Raw genomic sequence first — 19,743 nt, forward strand, 5'->3', positions numbered from 1 at the left:
AATAAGTGAAGGTAAAATAAAAACTTTTATTTTTCTTATTTTTAATTGATCTAACAGATAACAGTTTGCCCAAAATAATAATAGCAAAAATATATTCAATTATACATGTGTGTGTGTGTATACATACACACACACACACACATGTATGTGTATATACCTTTTCTTATGCATAAGTGAAATGAATGAAAGCAATGGTACTAAAGACGAGAGGGAGGAATTAGGAATATTTTGTTATAAGGTACTTGTACTACCCATGAAATGGTATAGTGTTGTTTGAAAGTGGATTTGGATTAGTTATAAATGAATATTGCAAACTCTAGGGTAACTACTAGAAAGGTTTTTTAAAAAGTATAATTGATAAGCTAACAAAAGAGGGAAAATGGAATCATATACAATGCTGAATTAAAACCACAAAAGACAGAAATAAGGTAGAAGGCAAAGGCTGGAATAAAAAACAAGGGCAAAAATTCGAAAACAGTAACAAATATGGTAAATATTAATCCAACTATATCAACAGTCACCTTGAAACCTCAATGGCCTAAATAGTCCAGTTAATGGACATAGATTGTCATAGTGGCCCAAAAATAAGACCTAATTATATGCTGTCTACAAGAAACCCACTTTAAATATAGAGACACATGAAGCCTAAAAGTAAAAGGATGGAGTAAAATATACTAGGTTAATATTAATCAAAATAAAGCAAGTGTAACTATATTAATTTCAGACAGAATGGACTTCAGAATAAAAAGAGAGGGGCATTACACAATGATAAAGTAGTCAATACTTCAAGAAGACATAACAAAAAATAGAAATGTATATGCATCTAACAACAGAGCATCAAAATACATGAGGTAAAAACTTACAGAGCTGCAAGGAGAGATAGACTAATCTACTGTTATAATTGGAGACTTTAACACTCCTCTATCAAAAATAGATAGATTTGACAAGCAGAAAATCTGTAAGAACACAGTTGAACTCAACAGCACCATCAATCAACTGGATATAACTGACAGATATGGACTACTTTATCTGACAACAGCAGAATACACATTCTTCTCAAGCTTACATGAAACATTCACCAAGATAGAACATATTCTGGGCCATAAAACACACATTTTAAAATTTATTTTGTTTTAAAATTTTTTATTTCAGCATATTATGGGGGTACAAATGTTTAGGTTACATATATTGTCTTTGCCCCACCAAGTCAGAGCTTCTAGAGTGTCCAGCCCCCAGACGGTGCGCACCACACCCATTAGGTATGAATATACCTATCCTCCTCCTCTCTTCTCCCTCGCATATTTTTAATATTAACAAATATTTAAAAAGTAGAAATAATACAATGTCAGCTCTCAGACCACAATGGAATTAAACTAGGAATAAATAGCAGAAAGATACCAGGAAAATATCCAAATACTTAGAGATTAAACAGCACACTTCTAAATAATCCATGAGCCAAAGAAGGCTGGAAAGCCAAGGTGGGAGGATCGCTTGAGGTCAGGATAGCTTGAGGTCAGGAGTTCGAGACCAGCCTGAGCAAGAGCAAGACCCCCATCTCTACTAAAAATAGAAAAATTATCTGGGTGTGGTGGTGTACACCTGTAGCTTCAGCTACTTGGGAGGCTGAGGCAGGAGAATTGCTTGAGCCCAGGAGTTTGAGGTTGCTGTGAGCTGGGTTGATGCTACAGCACTCTAGCCCAAGTGACAGAGCCAGACTCTGTCTCAAAAAAAATTTTGCTTTGAACAAAATAAAAATGAAAACACAAATTTATCAAAATCAGAAAATCAGAGAAGAAATCTTTTAAATAAGAAATAAGGAGCAAAAATCAGCAAAATCAAAAGTTGATTCTTTGAAAAGATCAATAAAATCAATAAGCCTCTAGCAGGACTAACAAAAGAAGACATGAATTAATAATATCAGAAATGAAGGAGGGGCATCACTACAGATCCCATGGACAATAAAAGTATAATAAATGAATTTTATGAACAACTGTTATTCCCACAAATTTGATAACCTAGATGAAATGGACCAACTCTTTAAAAGACACCATCTACCAAAACTCATATAAAAAGAAACAGACAATCTGAAGAGGCCTATATCTATCAAAGAAATTGAATCAATAATTAAGCCCCCCAAACAGAAAGCACTAGGCCCAGAGGGGTTCACTAGTGAATGCTGCCAAAAGGAAGGAGGGAGGGAGGGAGAGAGGGAAGAAAGGAAGGAAGGAAGGAAGGACGGACATTTTGTCTTATATAACTGGACACCATTCATGGGTTCATGGAGGGCTGGGTTTGGCTGTGGGATAGGCTCTGGCACCACAGGACACACCAATGAACTTATCCTTCTTGCGGGGGGGGGGTGGCCCATAGGACAGATTTTGATTTGCATATGAGCTGGACTAGAGCTATGCCTTCAAAAAAGTGGCATTTCTAACTTTAGGTTATCGGTTAAGTGTGCTACTAAAAATAAGTGCATTCTCCTTCAAAGAAACTGATTCATATATATAGCAATTTATAACTTAATAACAGTGGGGTTGCTTCTTAGGTGTCTTGTTTTGCATTCTGTAGGCAAAGAGAGCTGAATTTAACACTGGTGGCAAGAAAAAATGCACGAGTGCATTTTAATTTTCTTTCTCAAACTTCTTTTCATGGATATGTAATTTCAAGTGTATACCACACCAGTTTAATAAAAAATCTTATACGTTGCCTATATGTAAGACCTCTTCTGAGGAATTTTGAAAGTTATCAGTGTTGTTAAGCAGTGTCAGCTCTCGTGAATGAAATAGCTTGTGTACAGGTTGATGAGTTATTCATTACATGTGCTCGTTGTGCAGGGGAGTGGCAGGGACGGCCTTTCAGTCAGTGTGTATCAGAATGCCCATGCTCAAGTGCAATATTTTCAACTCAAGAAATAGTTGTATTTCATAATACAAAATGTGAGGTTGTTTGCAATTGGACAGGAGGTGGAGAACATTTCCTGCCATTCAGAAGTATCCTTTTGTGTTTGGCTTTGTCATAAAAATTTTATAGTTCAGTTCCTCTTACTGTGTATATATAAAATCTTTGTAAATTTTGACAACTCTACCTTCTATTTCAAATGGTGGAATAGTGAAGCTTATTTGGATGCAGTTCTAAATTATACACAGACAATAACCAGGTCCAAGTGCATTTCTAGTCACAGATTTCTTAATTTAGTAAGAATATTATTTGTACCAATATAAATAATTTTACTTTCAGCATTGAACTTGTAAACTGAATTCAGTGTTAATCGCAATAATGTCAAATGCTTCACCTACAACAGAGTAAATTTCCAAAAGACTTTTTTTGATTTTGTGAATTAAATGAAAGAAAAAAAATCAAATCATGTTTTTCTACTGGAATCATCTGATGGCATTATTTAACTGTTCACTTCTTTTAATGAAGCCACACAGTAACGATCATTACCTCACTCTTCATGTGTGCATAAAAAAAACTTGGAGTAAAGAAATGAGTATAATTAACTTAGAAGAACAGTCTTTTGGTCTAAATGAAGTCATGCTTCATAAAGTGATATGTGAGCTCACCTTTCGTACCCTGCATTTGAATCATTATCTTTCAGCAGCATCTTCTTAATGTAGCTATTAGCTTTCGAAGTAGATGCTGATGCTTCTTGTGATTGGCAATCTGTGTCTTCTGCTTGCCATGTAATCAAGCTTGTTCCGAGCTGCTGGTGCAAGACTGCACTTTGTGTTATCACAGAGCGCCCCTCATGCTGTTCTTGAAAAGGAGGAGTTAGTGACACTGTGACCCAACGTTAAATCAGAGCTTTGTTCACTGTGAGTACATGTCCCAACCTGCAAGATGAGAAGATGGCAGAAGGGATAAGTACAAAGTGGAGGTTTACCGCACCCACCCACCCCACGCAGCTTATTTTAATGCAACTATTAATGATGATGCTTTGTTCAAAGAACAACAAGAAAAAGGACAAATGCTAAAATGGTCAAAACACAAGGAATACCGGCATAGACTGAGACTGGAGGATTGCTTGAGCTCAGGAGTTTGAGACCAGCCTGAGCAAGAGTGAGACCCTATCTCTACTAATAGAAAATATTAAAAATATTAGAAAATAGAAAAATTAGCCAGGTGCTGTGGCACGTGCCTGCAGTCCCAGCTACTCGGGAGGCTGAGGCAAAAGGATTGTTGAGGTTGCAGTGAGCTATGATGACGCCACTGCACTCTACCCAGGGTGACAGAGCAAGACTCTGTCTCAAAAAAAAAAATGTTTGGTAGCATTCACTATGGGTGGGTGCTCACTGATGCAGGCACAACACGTTTTTGCAGTCTCTTCCCACGTTCTGCTGAGGTGGTCTGGGCTCCTTGGGGGTGTTTGGCATGGGCTCTGTTGTCCTTGACCTTCTGGGCTCGTGAAGACAATGGCAATATATGCTTCTAACAAAATCTCATTGCTCACATATTAACTCATTTTCTTGAAGAAATATCCAAGAAACCAGACTCAGGTTCTTAGAAATAAGCCCCACTTTTGTGTGTGTGTGTCTGAAGGTCCTCACTATTCATCCTTCTTGCAACAGGGGAGACTCATTATTCAAGCCTGTGGGAAGAGAAGGGAGCCTTTCTTTACTTTAGAAAAGATGCTCTTTATCTAAAGGTGGAAGTTTGAAGAACAGGGAAGGATTTTAAGCAACACACTCAGAAACAGAAGTGAGTTATGGGAGACAACTGGATTTCCACTTACAGACCTATAAGGAATTATAATAAAAAGTTTGTAAGATTTCTTAACCTTTGAAACATCCTCATTTTTCTTATGCATTGCCAACTTCCTTTTAATGACTTACAAAAAAACCATTAAAAGTGTCTTTGTTGTTACAGAAAAGGAAGGAGAGTGTGGGACATTGAAACTCAATGACTCTGGTACCAGGGAGGTGAAAGACTCAATGATCTTTTCCCTGTTGAGGCCCAAACTCTGGGCCTATCCAGTGTGGCTGCTGTAACTGTGACAGTGACAACTGAACTGGAGAAATGCCCTCCTGGGGTAACTCTCTCTCCACCTTCCACCATTGCTGGGCATGGTCTTTCTCTGTTTCTTGGAGGAAAGTCCAGGCTGGCCTCATAGCTCCTCTGGGCTCATAGACAGTGAGTCTTCTGGTCATTTTCAGTTGGTTAGAACATTCTCACTTTAGTAACTGGGTTGTCTGTGTTTTAGATTGCTAGCTTCTCGGTTACCTAGTCTGGAATGTAAGAGGCAAAAAGAAAAGCCAGGAAAATCATCACCAAGTCATTACACAGGTTCTGAGGTCTCTCGCCAATCTTCCCTTTTCTGTCCACTTTTTCAGCATTTCATGTTTATTTATAACGACCAAGGTTTTTAGCTGTATTTAGTTGGAGAGATAGAAAAGTATGTCTGCTCCATCCTTCTGGAAGTAGATGTCTCTTACATGTTTTCTTTGTGTTTCCCATTACCGATCAAATTTTAGAAATGTTGAAGTCTTTGGGAAAACTATCATGCAAATTAATCTAAATGCCTAACAATGGTAGTTAACTTTTTTTTTTGTATGAACCTTCCACATTTTGCTTAGATGTCACTTGGAAACATTTAACCAAAGCATTCAGCTTTAAGGTCTTTTAGCAAATTGCAATTTGCAGTGCCCACCAAGAGGTTTTCTTGGGCTCAATTAAATTTCCAGACTCACAAGTCTACCATAGACTTGGTACCAGTCTTGGCACAGGACCACCATACACTTGGCACCAGTCTACTCAGAAGTTTATAGCATATAGTCACGAAATATATATCATGAAATGGTGATCTTCATGGTAAACAATTGAGAAGGCCAACATTGCAGCCATTCTAAGGTCTCAATGCTAGTTGGGACAAGCAAAACAAACAAACAAACAAACAAACAGTGGACTGGCCAGAAATTTAACAGAGAGATCAGGGACATAAGGCAGCCAATGGGAGACTTGATAAGATCTCACCTTTTCCTGGGTCTGGAAGGCTGTGCGCATGTACAAAGCTGCACACATGCTCAGGAAAGACTGGAGTAGCTCTAGAGAGCTATTCATTCCTAGATAAACCTGAGGTCCTGTGCAAGGAGAAGGGGAAAGCCAAGGCCAACTGGTAAACTGCCTGAACTTTGAAAGCAGCCCCTGAAACACATCTGGGCTTGACCACGAGTCTGTCTTTGACCAATGCCATGTTAACAGACATGACACAATGAGAGATTTGAAGTGTTCTTGCACAGTGGAGCTTGGCCTTCCATGCTTCTGCCTTTCACCACGAGAAGAATATGTTGGCCACACGGAGGAACATGTGGAGCAGACCTGGTCCCAGCTAAAAATCATAGCCAGCTGACCTCTAACCCTAGCCAACACACATGTGTAAGCAAGAAATAAATATATTATTGTATGGCATTGAAATATTTGCCATTATTTGTTATATAGCAATAGCTTACTGATACAGTAACTGGTACCTAGACCTAGGCTATGGTCAAAACGAAAATCTAAAATATATGGCAGTGGCTTTGGGACCAAGTTATAGGCAGCACATAAACTGTTATAGGAAGCTGGAAAATCAGTACTATGTGAATGCAGTAGCAAAGCATTTGGTAAAACTGTCCCCTGTGAAAATCTGAAAAGCAGAAACTGTACCTAGTAAACTTTCCATGTGAGTGGATGGTATGTGATTGTTTCTGAATAAGCAGATAGACTATAGTAAGTTACATCATTTTTTTTTTTAGCAAATATCAGCTCCTTCTCATCAATTCCATATAAAAATATTCTTCCCTGACTCATTTGTGTTTGGCTTAGCCATAGGACTGCTTTGGCCAAAGGAATGCTAACGGATGTGACATAAACAGAAGCTGGTGGATATGACACAAGCCCACGATCCAAGGAAAATCAGAGCTTCATGAAATAAACCTGAACCCATCAAAAGCTCAGATAAGCCAGACCAATCCCAGCCCAGATGAGCTGAATTCCAGCCAACCTGCACATAGATGACTGAGTAATAAATCTTTGTGTTTGGATGCCAGAGATTTTGTGGTCATCTGTTACAAAGCAATAGCTAACTAATATACTGACCTATTAATGTTTGGGAATGCTGGACTCAGACTTTGTCTTCTGCCATCTGTCTTCACTCTCTTCATTAGTAACCACTCTGCATGCCAATGCCTCCCAAATTTATGTCTCAAGCCCAAGCCTTTTCCTCAAACTTCAGATTTGTATCTAACTTCCTGCTCAATATCTCCACTTAGGTATTGAAAGGTCATCCCAAACTCAACATGCATGTTCAAAAATAAACTTCTGATCTCCCCACTCAAAGGGGCTACATGTACTGCTTTTCCTAACACATCTGATGGCTATTTATTATTCCAGTCATTCAGGCCTCAAATCTTAGGGACATTCATGACTCCTCTCTCTTACTCTACATATTAACAGATTCTATGGGCTCTATATTCAAAATATATCCAGAGAAATTTATCCTCTGCTTAGGATGGAGAAATCCAGAAATAGTAATCTTCACCCTTACAACAAAAATAAAAAGTCGTATAATCTACAAAATGAAATCCTTCCTTCAACCCACCAGACAGCTGAGGTTGCAGGGCAACCCACTAACCTAAAATCTAGGGAGAAACAGGTGCCTCCAAGAAGAGATGGGTTATGAGCACATGCCTCCCTGGGGCAGATGCCAGATACAATATAAACTGTTAAGAAAAATTCATATATTTTTACCAAGTTGCTAAAGTGTAAGTGTGGGCTAACATGAGAATATAAAACCCCTAGGAGCCACAGACAAGAAAAATTCACATACACTTTCAGGCTCTTCTCTGCAAACCTTACTGAATGTTTGGAAATATTGGGTCAGAACAAGAGTCCAGAAAAAGCTTCTCTCATGGTACAGGCCTAGGGGAGGAGAGCAACAGCCACTATACAGAAAGACCCAAAGCCCCACAAACATCCTTCACACCTGTCTCCCATATGGAACAAAACCTTAAGTAGCTGGGAAGGGAAGTAAATCTACTTGTTGTCAGATAAAGGAAATGGAAAAAACGTTTTCTACCACTGGGGAAGGAGCAGGAAACTGTCCTGGGCCTAGACCATTAGGTATCCCCTGTTGAGATGCCCACGGAAGGGCAGTACCATTGAGAAGGCTCCACCCTTGGGACCCTGGATCATAGTGACTAAGACTGTGACTGGGTCACAACAACAGAGAACAGCTCCCTGCCCCACCTCACCAGGTTAGCAAGTACTGAGTAATCGGTAAGAGCAATATTCTACTGTGAGAGGAGCAAGAACGCAGAGAGAGACTCACTCTGAGACCCAGGTCCAAAGGGGAGACCTTAAGCAAGGTTAAAGCAGCTATTGAGAAAAATCCCCTGTATCCTAGCCCATCCTAAGCACAAGGTAACATTAGAGGAATCAGAAACCTGGGTGCATTGAGCATAAACAATAAAAATAAACAGTAACAGTACCCAAACTTAGTTCTTCTAACAACTAGATTGACTCAACCTCACATAAAAACTGTCTAGCAAAAGAAAATATGTGCCCATTTCCAGATGTAAATATCATTTAAATCGGTCTCTACTGTCCTACACAGATTTCTAGATTTCTACCAGAAATTACAAGACAAATTACAAGACAAAATCATTTTAAAATAACATTATATAAAACATATATTATTATATGTGTTATATCTCATTATTAATGTATAATATATTATATATTAATATATTGTATTATATTGTTTATAATTATAAATTTATATAAAATACATATTTATATCTTATTTTATATTTATTTATATCTTTTAAATATATATATTTATATCTTTTCTTCTCTCAGCTTCTTTAAAGGACAAAACTATATAAAGTAATAATTATAATAATGTAATGTTGGGTCTATAACATTTTAGACAAAATATGTATGACAAATTATATACAAAAAAGAAAAAAGGAATAGAGTTATATAGGAGTAACACTTCTGTATCTCACTGGAATTATGTTAGTATAAATCTGAAAGTAATTCTGATGAGATATATATGTTAAACCTTAGAGCAATCAACAGGAGAGAACTAAAAAAATGTAGTGAAAAATTAAGATGCTCTATTGGAAAAATGCACTTTGTGCAAAAGAAAGCAGTAAAGAAGAAATATAGAAGCAAAAAAATACATGAGGCATACAGAAAATAAAAAGTTAAATGGCAGATATACATCCAACTATATAAACAGCATTATGTGAATGAATTAAACAATTCAATCTCAAGGCAGTTGGACTTAAAAAGATAAGATCCAACTATGTTCAGTCTATAGGAGACATACTTTATATTTGAAGATACAAATAGATTAAAAGTAAAAGGATAGTAAAAGTTATATCATATCAAAAGCAACTATAAGAAAGCTGGAGTAACTATAATAATATAAACAAATAGACTTCAGAACAAAAAATGTTACCAGAGATAAAAAAGAACATTATATAGAAAAAAAACACTGCAGGAGGGGCTTCAAGATGGGTGATCGATAGCATTTCATGCCCACCTCCTCCACTTAGAAGAACCAAAATAGTGTATAGACAATCACATTTCAAATACATTATCTAAGAGAGAGTGCTGGAATCCCAGCACTTTGGAAGGCTGAGGCAGGAGGATCCCTTGAGGCCAAGAGCTCAAGACCAGCCTGGGCAACATAGCCAGATACTGTCTCTACAATTTTTTTTCTAATTTGCCAGGCATGGTGATGCACACCTGCAGTCCCAGCTACTTTGAGGCTGAGGTGGGAAGATCACTTGAGCCCAGGAGTTCAAGGTTACAATGAGCTATGATCGCACCTCTGCTCCAGCCTGGGTGACAAAGTGAGTTCCTGTCTCTGAAAAAATAAACAAATAGTATGGAAGTTTCTGAAAAAACTAAAAATAGAACTACCATATGATCATACAATCCAGCAATCAGTGTATCAAAGAGATACCTGAACCCTCATATTGATTGCAGCACTATCCACAATAGTCAAGACATGGAATCAACCTAAATGTCCATGAACAGATGAACAGATAAAGAAAATGTAGTCTATGTACACACACTAGAATACTATTCAGCCACTTAAATAAAAAAAGAACAAAATCCTGTCATTTGCAGCAACATGGATGAGCCTAGAGGACATTATGTTAAGTGAAAGAAGTCAGGCACAGAAAGACAAATACTAAATGTTCTAACTCATATGTGGGGGTTAAAAAAAATTTGAGCGCATGGAAGTAGAGGGTAGAATTGTGGTTATTAAGAGAGTAGGAAGGGTAGCAGGAAAGGCAGACTAGAAAGACATTGGTTAATCGATATAAATTTCAGCTAAATGGGAAGAATGACTTCTGGTGTGCAGTAGCACTGGAGGGTGGAAATGGTTAACTATATTGTATATTTTTAAAAAGCTAGAAGAGCAGATTTTAAATGTTCCCTACACAAAGAAATGATAAATGTTTGATGTGCTGAATATTCTAATTACCCTGATTTAATCATTACACGCTGTGTGCATGTATCAAAATATCACTCTGTATCCCACAAATATGTACAATTACTATGTGTCAACTAAAAAGAAAAAAAAGAACATCTACGAAAAAACAAAACCCTACAGCTAACGTGCTGAACAGTGAAGGACTGAAGGATTTCTCCCTAGAGGGGAAGGCAAGACAAGAACGTTTTCCAAGTAGCAGCGGCGCATCCTGGTGGAGGTTCTCCTAATGGTGGTATTTCTCAGACAGCCGCAGTTCTCACTAGAGCCCCAGGATAAGGCCGGTTGTGTCAATCCATGGAGATGTCTCTCCCCTCACTTGACTGTGGGAAATCGGGCTGAAGTGACTGAGTCCACAAAGGAGAGAGAAAAGGAACAGTTCCATGAACAATTTATGGTGGCTTAAGCTTTGAAACCATCGAAGAAAGTCTGAGCAGCGACTATGAGAAATGGGGAAAACTTACAGACTGTGTGGTCTTGAGGGATCCCGGGAGCAAAAGGTCAAGAGGACTTGGTTTGGTCACGTTCTCCTCCCTGACTGAGGGTGGTGTTGCCATGGCTGCAAGGCCTAATTCAGTTGCTGGATTGTGGGAGAGTGGTTGAGCCAAAATGGTGGCTAGAGAAGTTAGTGTAACTATGAAGAAGCCATTTGTTGGAACTAAAGAAGATATTGAGGGACATCTCCTTAGAGATTACTTCAAGGAATATGGAATAATTGGTACCACTGAGATAATTATTGATAGGTGGTCTGGCAAGAAAAGAAACTTTGACTGTGCTATTTTTGGTGACCATGACCCTGTGGATAGAACAGTATTGCAGAAATACCGTACCATCAATGGTCCTAATGCAGAAGGAAGAAAGGCTTTGTCTAGACAAGAAATGCAGGAAGTTCAACCAAGGAGTGGGAGAGGTTGTTTTGGGGATTCGCATGGTGGTGGTGGTGGTGGTGGACATTTTGGATCAGGACCAGGAAGTAACTTTAGAAGAAGATCTGACAGATGTGGAAGTGGGTGTGGATTTGGGGATGGTGGTCATGGGTATGGGGGAGGACTTGGAGCTGGCAATTTTGTAGGTAGCCCTGGGTATGGAGGAGATAAGAGGAGGATGCAGGGGTGAAGGACCTGGATATGGCAGCCAGGGTGGGGGCTACTGAGGTGGTTATGACAACTATGGAGGAGGAGATTATGAAAGTGAAAATTACAGTGATTTTGGAAATGCTAACCAGCAACCTTCTAACCATGGTACAAGGAAGAGTGGAAACTTTGGTGGTAGAAGGAACCATATGGTGGAGGGAATTGTGGTCCAGGAGGCCATGGAGGAAGTGGGGGTTAAGCTGGGAGGAGCCAATGTAAGGCTCTTCCTGTCTGCCATGGGCTTCACTGTGTAGGAAAAAGTGAGAGCCCAGAGGTGACAGAACAGCTTCAGGTTATTGGAATAACACCGGAAAGGAAACTCTTATCTCAGTCACGCATAAATATGCAGTGATACGGCAGAAGACACCAGAGCGGATGCACAGAGCCACTTTGTGAACAGACTGGATTATTTCATAACATTTCCTTACTCTGGAGGAAGGATCATAAAGAAAAAAATGCCTTTGAAAAAGATCCTTAACTTTTTTAATTGTTGTCTCTTTCTAGTGGTCTTTGTAAAAGATTCTTAGCTTTTTAACTGTTGTCTCTTTCTAGTGGTCTTTGTAAGAGGATAGAAACATTCCTTCCTTGGTAAGGTAAAATTTGTAAGTTTTCAACTGACATGTGAAACTTTTTTAAAGATTTTTTTCTTAAAGTGTTTAAAAGCTGTTAGCCAAGATCATGGTGTGATAAGACTTAATGTTTTTCCTTTAAAAAAAAATTGCAGTGCGTGTGTAGAGTTAAGAAACTGTTGTACATTTGTGATTTAATAAAATAATTTTAAAGGGGAAAAAAAGAATGTTTTCTCTCATTACTCTTTAAAGCAGGAATGAACAAAAAAGTTAATGATTTTTAAAAGATAATACATAGTAAGAAAGCTAAAATTTAAAATATGTCTACCAGGTGTTTCCATACAGTATATTTACATCATGATTCTGATTTTACCTTTCCAAGAGCAGTTACTCAGGAGAAAGGAATAGCAACCTAATAGTAGTCTCTGGGGCTTACATTGCCCTCTCAAGCCAGCTATCCCCTCACAGAGCAAAGAACTAAAGAAGCAAGTGGCCCCTCCCCACCCCTCTCTCCTGCGGCTTTTGTTTTTACTGGAAGCATTTCTGAATAACAAGTACAAAATAAGGTTTGCACATAAACCAAAAGAGCTACATAACCACCCCGATTCAGGACTATGTTTCATTTGAAGAGAAATGGCACAAAAAGGACAAGAATTAGCCTTCATCCACAGGGATATGGCGACAGAAGCCAAAGATCACACAGAAATGTCATTTGTAATCTCTGAGCCAAGGCAAAGCTAGTATAAGCTCATCTGTAAAATGAATGGATTTGACCAGGTGGCCTGTGATGGCCTGTCTGGCCTGGCAAGGTAGTATCACAGCCCAGATCTCCCACCCTGAAAGGACTTGCCCTCTCTAAGGCAGATGCAGAAAGACATCAGCCCTCTGATGTAAAGAATAACTACAGTGGGATTAAAGTAGATCAGTAAAGTACAAATTTTCACCATAATTGTGGGGTAAATTAATATTCATTAGTTTGAAATTTATGTATGCTGTAAAACTGTGGTGAACTACAGTCTTAAACACATAAACCAAAGACTTCCCCCTGAGTATATAAAACTTGAGAGTAAGCCCAGTGAATTACTCCCTAAATCCTGAGAGTCCATAATCTGCACCCATGATGGCTCTCCGTTATCCATTTTTTTCCCAGGTCACCTGGACAAGGGCATTACTTGTCTCATGAAGAGTCTGAAACACCTTTTATATATTAAAAAAAAACTTCAAGAAATTATGATTCAAGGATTTGAAACCCTAATGTTATTGGCAAAGCCTCATTTTTACAGAATATAAAATACTCTGTTCCTTCCACTCCTAATAGCTCGTCAGGAGGAGCCACTATTAAATCACATTCCTGCAGCATTTCCAGGTAGTGGGACACTGCTTGCTCCATTTCCACTGAACATCATACAGGAGTGATGAGCTTCATGTCTTCCACTGATTCCAAGGATCAGGGAGATCTGTAATTTGATGCCAAGATGATTATCCTGTGCTGCCTTCCTTATTTGGGGTGTTGCTGTAAACTGTTCTCTCCTTTTTGGAGAAAGAGACTTTCCAGATTCCATCTTCTTGGCCAGCTTTTCAGCAACTACAGAGTCAGAAGTAATGCCTTCCATTGTTCTGTTGGGTTTTGCAAAATATTAAGAACAACTTCCTGCAACATTTGTGTTGCTGTTGCACCCTCTTTAACGGCCTTTTCATATAGCCCAATAACACCAAAGGTGTCTTTACTTGCTAACAACTTTGCTTTGTAAATCTAGAATTTAGCAAATTTTTCAGTCTCAGAAATAATGGGAAATATGGTAAATATTTCATTAGAAAGTACACCCCTTTCAATGAGCTGCAGACATTCTGTCAGGGCGTTGTTAATCTTATTGGGCAGTTCACGTTACGCTTTCTTTTCTTCTTCTTTAATGCCCTTCCAGAATGAAATATTCATTTCCTTTATTATTTTTTTATTGTTGTTTTAAGTCTCATAGGAGTCCATTTATAGATTTTCCCCTTAGATTCCTGCTGTTCTTCCAGTTGTTCCCTTTGATCCTTTGCTGTTGCCTTCTTTTTAATATTTGGGTTAGTTTGGGACCCTTTTGGGACTCCTTTTCCATTTTTTATTGTGTCACCAGTTTGAGTTTTGGGAGCTGTCTTGTTCAGAAAATGGTTCTGGGAAAGAGCTTTTTTCAACGTGCAGTCTAATATCCGTGATTTTGTTGAAAGTTGTGGTGGCATTTATCCCCATTGGTTCCATTTGGTCTCACGCTAGGGGTGCTTGGAACGACTGAATTAAAGCTGCCAACTGTCAAATTAGGCTTGACAAAAAAGCTTATGGCTTCTGAGTTTTGCAATACACATGATTATTAAGGTCTAAAACAAGGTTGAGTGGACTGCTAATCTTGCTTAATATTGAGATGTCTGTTGTTACATCATCCCTGAAGCAAATCCAGGTATGTCCTTGGTTTGGTATGTTTTACTTTCTGTTCAGTAGGAGGCTATGATTGTAACTTACATGCGTTCTTTCATATTTAACACTGCAACCTTTATATCCCCGACCTCTGTTTTATTTGTTTATTTATTTATTGATGCTTGAGTCCTACTAAGGGTCTGAACAAAGTGAGAGGAAACTGTCCTTGGTGATTTTTCTCCTGGTCTTGCAAGATCTACTCTAGAGAGTTCCTGTGACTTCATTGGTAGAAGCCTGACTTGTGTTTCTCCAACAAATTGCATTAACTCTCTGTTTCAAAACAGCACCATTCATTGAACTTTTGCCTAAAGCTTGTTTAGGAACCAAACTGCTCTTGATTCAATTATGAATACTTCTTTGGCATTTGTATGTACCAGAATTTAGCTTCCTCTTAGAGATCGATAATGTTTGAGCCAAGTTCTCTTTGTTTATCTCTTAGAAAGCTACCTAAAGATTCATTTTCAACATGGCTATTGCCCACAGAGCAATGTCCTTGATCGATTACCTGCTGCTTTATGGTTTGCAAATCCTATACATTGAGTGATCCATGGGTTTTCTTGGCACTTCTCCTATAGCGGATGATCCAGCTCATGCTGCTACTGATGATTGCTGGGAGGCTTATAGTTTGGGTTAGAAGAAACACATCTTAAAATTAGCCTTTTGCTCAGCTTTGGTGGCTCCAACTTTGGCTTCTGGGATTCTATAACATTGGCTGGTCTGGGCTGAAGTTTAATGCTGATGAGCCTTGTAGCTTTGACAGGCAAAATGGTATGGTTGGTAACATTCTTTTCAGGTAGATTCAAGCAGTTACTCTTGGTTTTTAGAGGAGGCTTGGTGTTTGGGCTCTTTGGGTCTCTCTTGGCTGCTAGGTCCTCCGGAGCTTTCTCTGCTTTAATTTTTTTAAGTATTAAGAATGAGCATATATAATTTATTGTACAAATCAGAACACTTTGAAAGTAAAAGAAAACACTCATTAAAAATTACATTATCATTGGGTTTTAACTATGATTCCATACAAAATGTTGAATTTTTTAAAACTTTTGGCTATGTGACCTCCACTCTCTGCTTTAATTTTTAAAGATTCCATAAACTAGGAAATATTAGAGGCAGCTCTAACTGAGGATACATAAGACCATTATGGGAAAAAAACTATAAAATTGCAAATTGAAAGTTATAAAAGAAAATCTAAATAATTAGAGGTATACCATGGCCACGAATGGGAAGACAGTATTGGAAAGTTGTCAGTTTGCCCAAATTAATGTATGCATTTAACGCAATCAAGCAATAACTTCTGAAAAGGCTTTTCATGAAACTTGACAAAATGATTTGAAAATGCATTTGGGCCAAGAATATCCATGACAATTTTGAACAAGAAAAGGTAAGATAAGTGGCCCAAAAGAGGTATCAAAACTTACAGTAAAGCTATTTTAATTAAACAGTGCAGTATAGGAATACCTCAGAGATATTGTGGGGGAATGTTGTGGCTGGTTTGATCAACTATCCAGACCACTAAAACTTTCTCCATGTCAACAATAAGGCTATTTTTCTGTCTTATCATTCATGTATTCACTGGAGTAGTGCTTTCAATTTCCTTGAAGAACTTTTCCTTTACATTCACCACTTGGCTGTTTGGTATAAGAGGCCCAGCTTTTGGCTTGTCTTGGCTTTCAACATGCCTTCCTTACAAAGCTTGATCGTGTCTAGCTTTTGATTTCAAATGAGGGATGTGTGATTCTTCATTTCACTTGCACACCTGGAGGCCATGGTAGGGTTATTAATTGACTTAATTTCCAATATTGTTGGTCTCAGGGAATAGGGAGGTCCGAGGAGAGGGAGAGAGATGGGGGAATGGCCATTTACTAAGTTCACCATCTTACAGGGGACAGTCTGCGGTGCCCCAACACAACTACAATAGTGACACCAAAGATCACTGATCACCATAACTGGCATAGTAATAATGAAAAAAGTTTAAAATATTGTGAGAATTACCACATTTTGTGGTACAGACACAAAATGAGCCCATGCTCTTGGAAAATGGCACCAATAGATGCTGTTTGTTGCCACGAATCTTCAATTTGTAAAAAATGCAGTATTTGTGGAGTGCAATAAAGTAAAGTGCAATAAAACGAAGTACGCCTGTATTGACAGAGAGAGAGACAAGCAGATCAATGCAACAAAGAGCTCAACACAAGAACCACAGATTTATAGACACTTGATATACGGCAAAGGTGGCACTGCTTATCAGGGAGTGCTGAATAATTTATCCTTGTAGAACAAAGATAAGATCCCTACCACTTATAACACGCATGCGCACACACACACACACACACACACACACACACCAGAAGAGTATAGCTAGATTAAAAACTTAAATGGAAAGGTGAAAACTTGAGCAAAAATTACAAAAGTTTTTTTTTGTATAACAATATCTCCCAAATGATACCAACACTGCAACTTTGTGGACCACACTAGAGAAACAAGAGGAACTCTCCCACATGTATGTGCCCAAGAAAACAAATATAAGAATGTTTGTCACAAAGTTGTACTAAACCACTGAATAAAAGCTTCAATGTCACTCATGAGAAGAACTGTGATGTAGTCTCACAAGAGAAGACCACAGAGCAGTGGAAAATTAATAAAATGAAACTCCATATATCAACATGCATAAATCCCACAAACTGTGCTAAGCATAAAACATAAAGCTGCAGAGTGTTCTGTGCAGTACCATAGCATTTATATAAAGTTCCAAACATGAAAAGTAGTACTGTATGTTGCTTAAGGATTTATACATATGTTGTAAAACTATAAAATCATGCTTGAGACCAGTAAACACCAGATTCAGGACAGTGTCTTTTAAAAGGATCTGAAGAACATAATAGCAAAATGTTACTGTTTTGCAATGATAGGAGGGTAGGTCCATGGATTTTTTAATATTATTTTCAATACATTTCAGAAAAGAAAAATGATTATTCGACTTACCGGTGATTTCAAAATGTATATGTTAAAATGAAATAATGCTTACAAAAGCCCTGAATAAGGTAAAAACTGCTCTGAAAATTAAGGATTTTTCATGATCAGGGCAGGATGGAAATTTCTTTTCTTGACCCGTTTGATTATCTCTTGGGTGGAGGCAGGGCCAGTTTGTAGCTCTGTACATCAGGGTTGAGACATCCTTGCTTCCTTCATAACCAAAATCTATCCCTGACTCAGTTCCGAAGCTCTGAGGGAAGGAACGTGAGGAGGGGGTGTGGAGGATGGTGTGTCTGCCATGGGGTGGCAGTGACGGAGTGAAGGGCAGCAGTCTTGAGTGACCTACAGGTCTTTGCAGCTTCTTCTCCCTACTGGAGCCCTTTGGAGAGGAGCCCCTTGGAGAGGGTGGGACACAGTGTCACAGGGCATGCAGGAGCTGTAGGGAAAAGATCATTCATTTCTTTGTTCACTCATGTATTAATTCCACAAATATTTATTGAGCGCCTAGTATGTGGCAGAGTCTGCTTGGTCTGGGTTCATGGCACAGATCAGAAATGAAGCCCCTACGTGCTGTACCCCAATACCACTTTCTGGGTTCTGAACTCTCTCCCATACCCACATTCTTCTTTGCCACTAGTCAGAACCTCCAACTCCCTTGGACAGGTTCTATTAGTTGACTTTAGCAATACCTCCCTTATTCATCCCAAAGATATATCATATGAATACTAAAATATATTTACCAGGGGGACTCTGGAGCTCGGGTCTTGACCTTCATCCCACTCCCACACCTTGGACCCCCACCTTCAGGGCTCCAAGGAATGTAATTTCAAAGCCTTCCACCTCCAGGCCACTACACAATACACAGAGTTAGAAGCCTCTGAGAATTCCAACAGTCATCTGGAGGAAATAAGAGTGTTCACAACCTTCTCCCGAGGCTGGATCAGCCCTGGGGGCACCGTGTGACTTTACGGGCTTACCCTGGACTCCTCTTTCCAGCCCATGACCGTGGCCGTGACCTCCCTCTCTAAGGACTAAGGCCCACCCCAAACTCACCTGTCACAGGTTCTACCTCCTGTAGATGTAGGTCACTGTGACACTTATCACCAGCAGCACCTTGAGGCCCAGGAGGAAAGCCACAAAGATAAGGGCAGGCATCTCTGGACCTAAATGCCAAGGAGCAGAAGGAGCCATCAAACGGGGCTCTCTGAGTTTAAATGCTCTCTCTGAGGTCATGATGCAGGCAGGAAATTCCAGAGCCTGCAAGTTGCACCTAATTCTACCTGATTCCAAGCCTGTGTCTTTTCTCTACATTTAGCTCTCTCTTGGAGATGAGATTACCGTGACCCATAAGACTCACCTTGAATTTGGCTCAACAAACACCGATTTGAATACCTAACATATAGCAGCCAGTGTGTCAGGCTTCAGAGGTACAAACCTGAAGATAATCAGCTCCACATCCCCAGGGCCTTGTGGTCATTTGCCATAACCTTGCTGCAATCTTAGGAGTTTGGTATCTTCAGCACCATTTTATAGATGAGTAAACTGAGGCTCTGAGAGGATAATTGACTCAGTTGCCTAAGCTGATACAACTATAATTACTGGAAAGTAAATTTTAAAATGTTACCTGAATTCAAATAATAGTAACAGTAGCTGACCTTTATTATAAACATACATGTAGATTATATGTACAGTTTATATGTATTAATTCATCTAATCCTCATAAAGACTATGAATTAGGAACATTTTTTGGACCCTGTCTGCAGATGAGCAAACAGAGAAGTTACGCGCCGATATAAGGATTCGGCGGATGAGCCTGTTCTATAGCTGCATCAAACACCATACAGCCCCCAGGGTGAGGGCATTCAAACAAGTCTTATGTACAGGCAAACCCGCTCCATACAACTCAAACAGACCAGGCTTTCAACAAGAAAGCCCTGCTGACAACCACCACCAAGTCTAAGTGAGCACACTAAGCGGAACTCTCTCTTGGAAATTTTCAAAGAGGTTGAGAGCCATGGGAACATTCTTTCCCCAGAAATGAAAGAACTTTTCAGGATGGCCACATATAAAGGAAGCCACTGGCCAGAAACCATTCTGGCTATTTAGGGAATCACAGGCTTGTACAAGATC

The 19,743-nt window shown here is 39.0% G+C and overlaps 2 pseudogenes; one reads left to right on the forward strand and one right to left on the reverse strand.

Annotated features, from left to right (window-relative positions):
• The first annotated feature begins 10,715 nt into the window (after positions 1 to 10,715).
• LOC123622250 lies at positions 10,716 to 11,971 on the forward strand (annotated as a pseudogene).
• A 1,445-nt stretch (positions 11,972 to 13,416) lies between these two features.
• LOC123622251 lies at positions 13,417 to 14,411 on the reverse strand (annotated as a pseudogene).
• Positions 14,412 to 19,743: the final 5,332 nt, after the last annotated feature.

The sequence above is a fragment of the Lemur catta genome, chromosome 17, assembly GCF_020740605.2.
Source record: "Lemur catta isolate mLemCat1 chromosome 17, mLemCat1.pri, whole genome shotgun sequence".
In the NCBI taxonomy this organism is placed as follows: Eukaryota; Metazoa; Chordata; class Mammalia; order Primates; family Lemuridae; genus Lemur; species Lemur catta.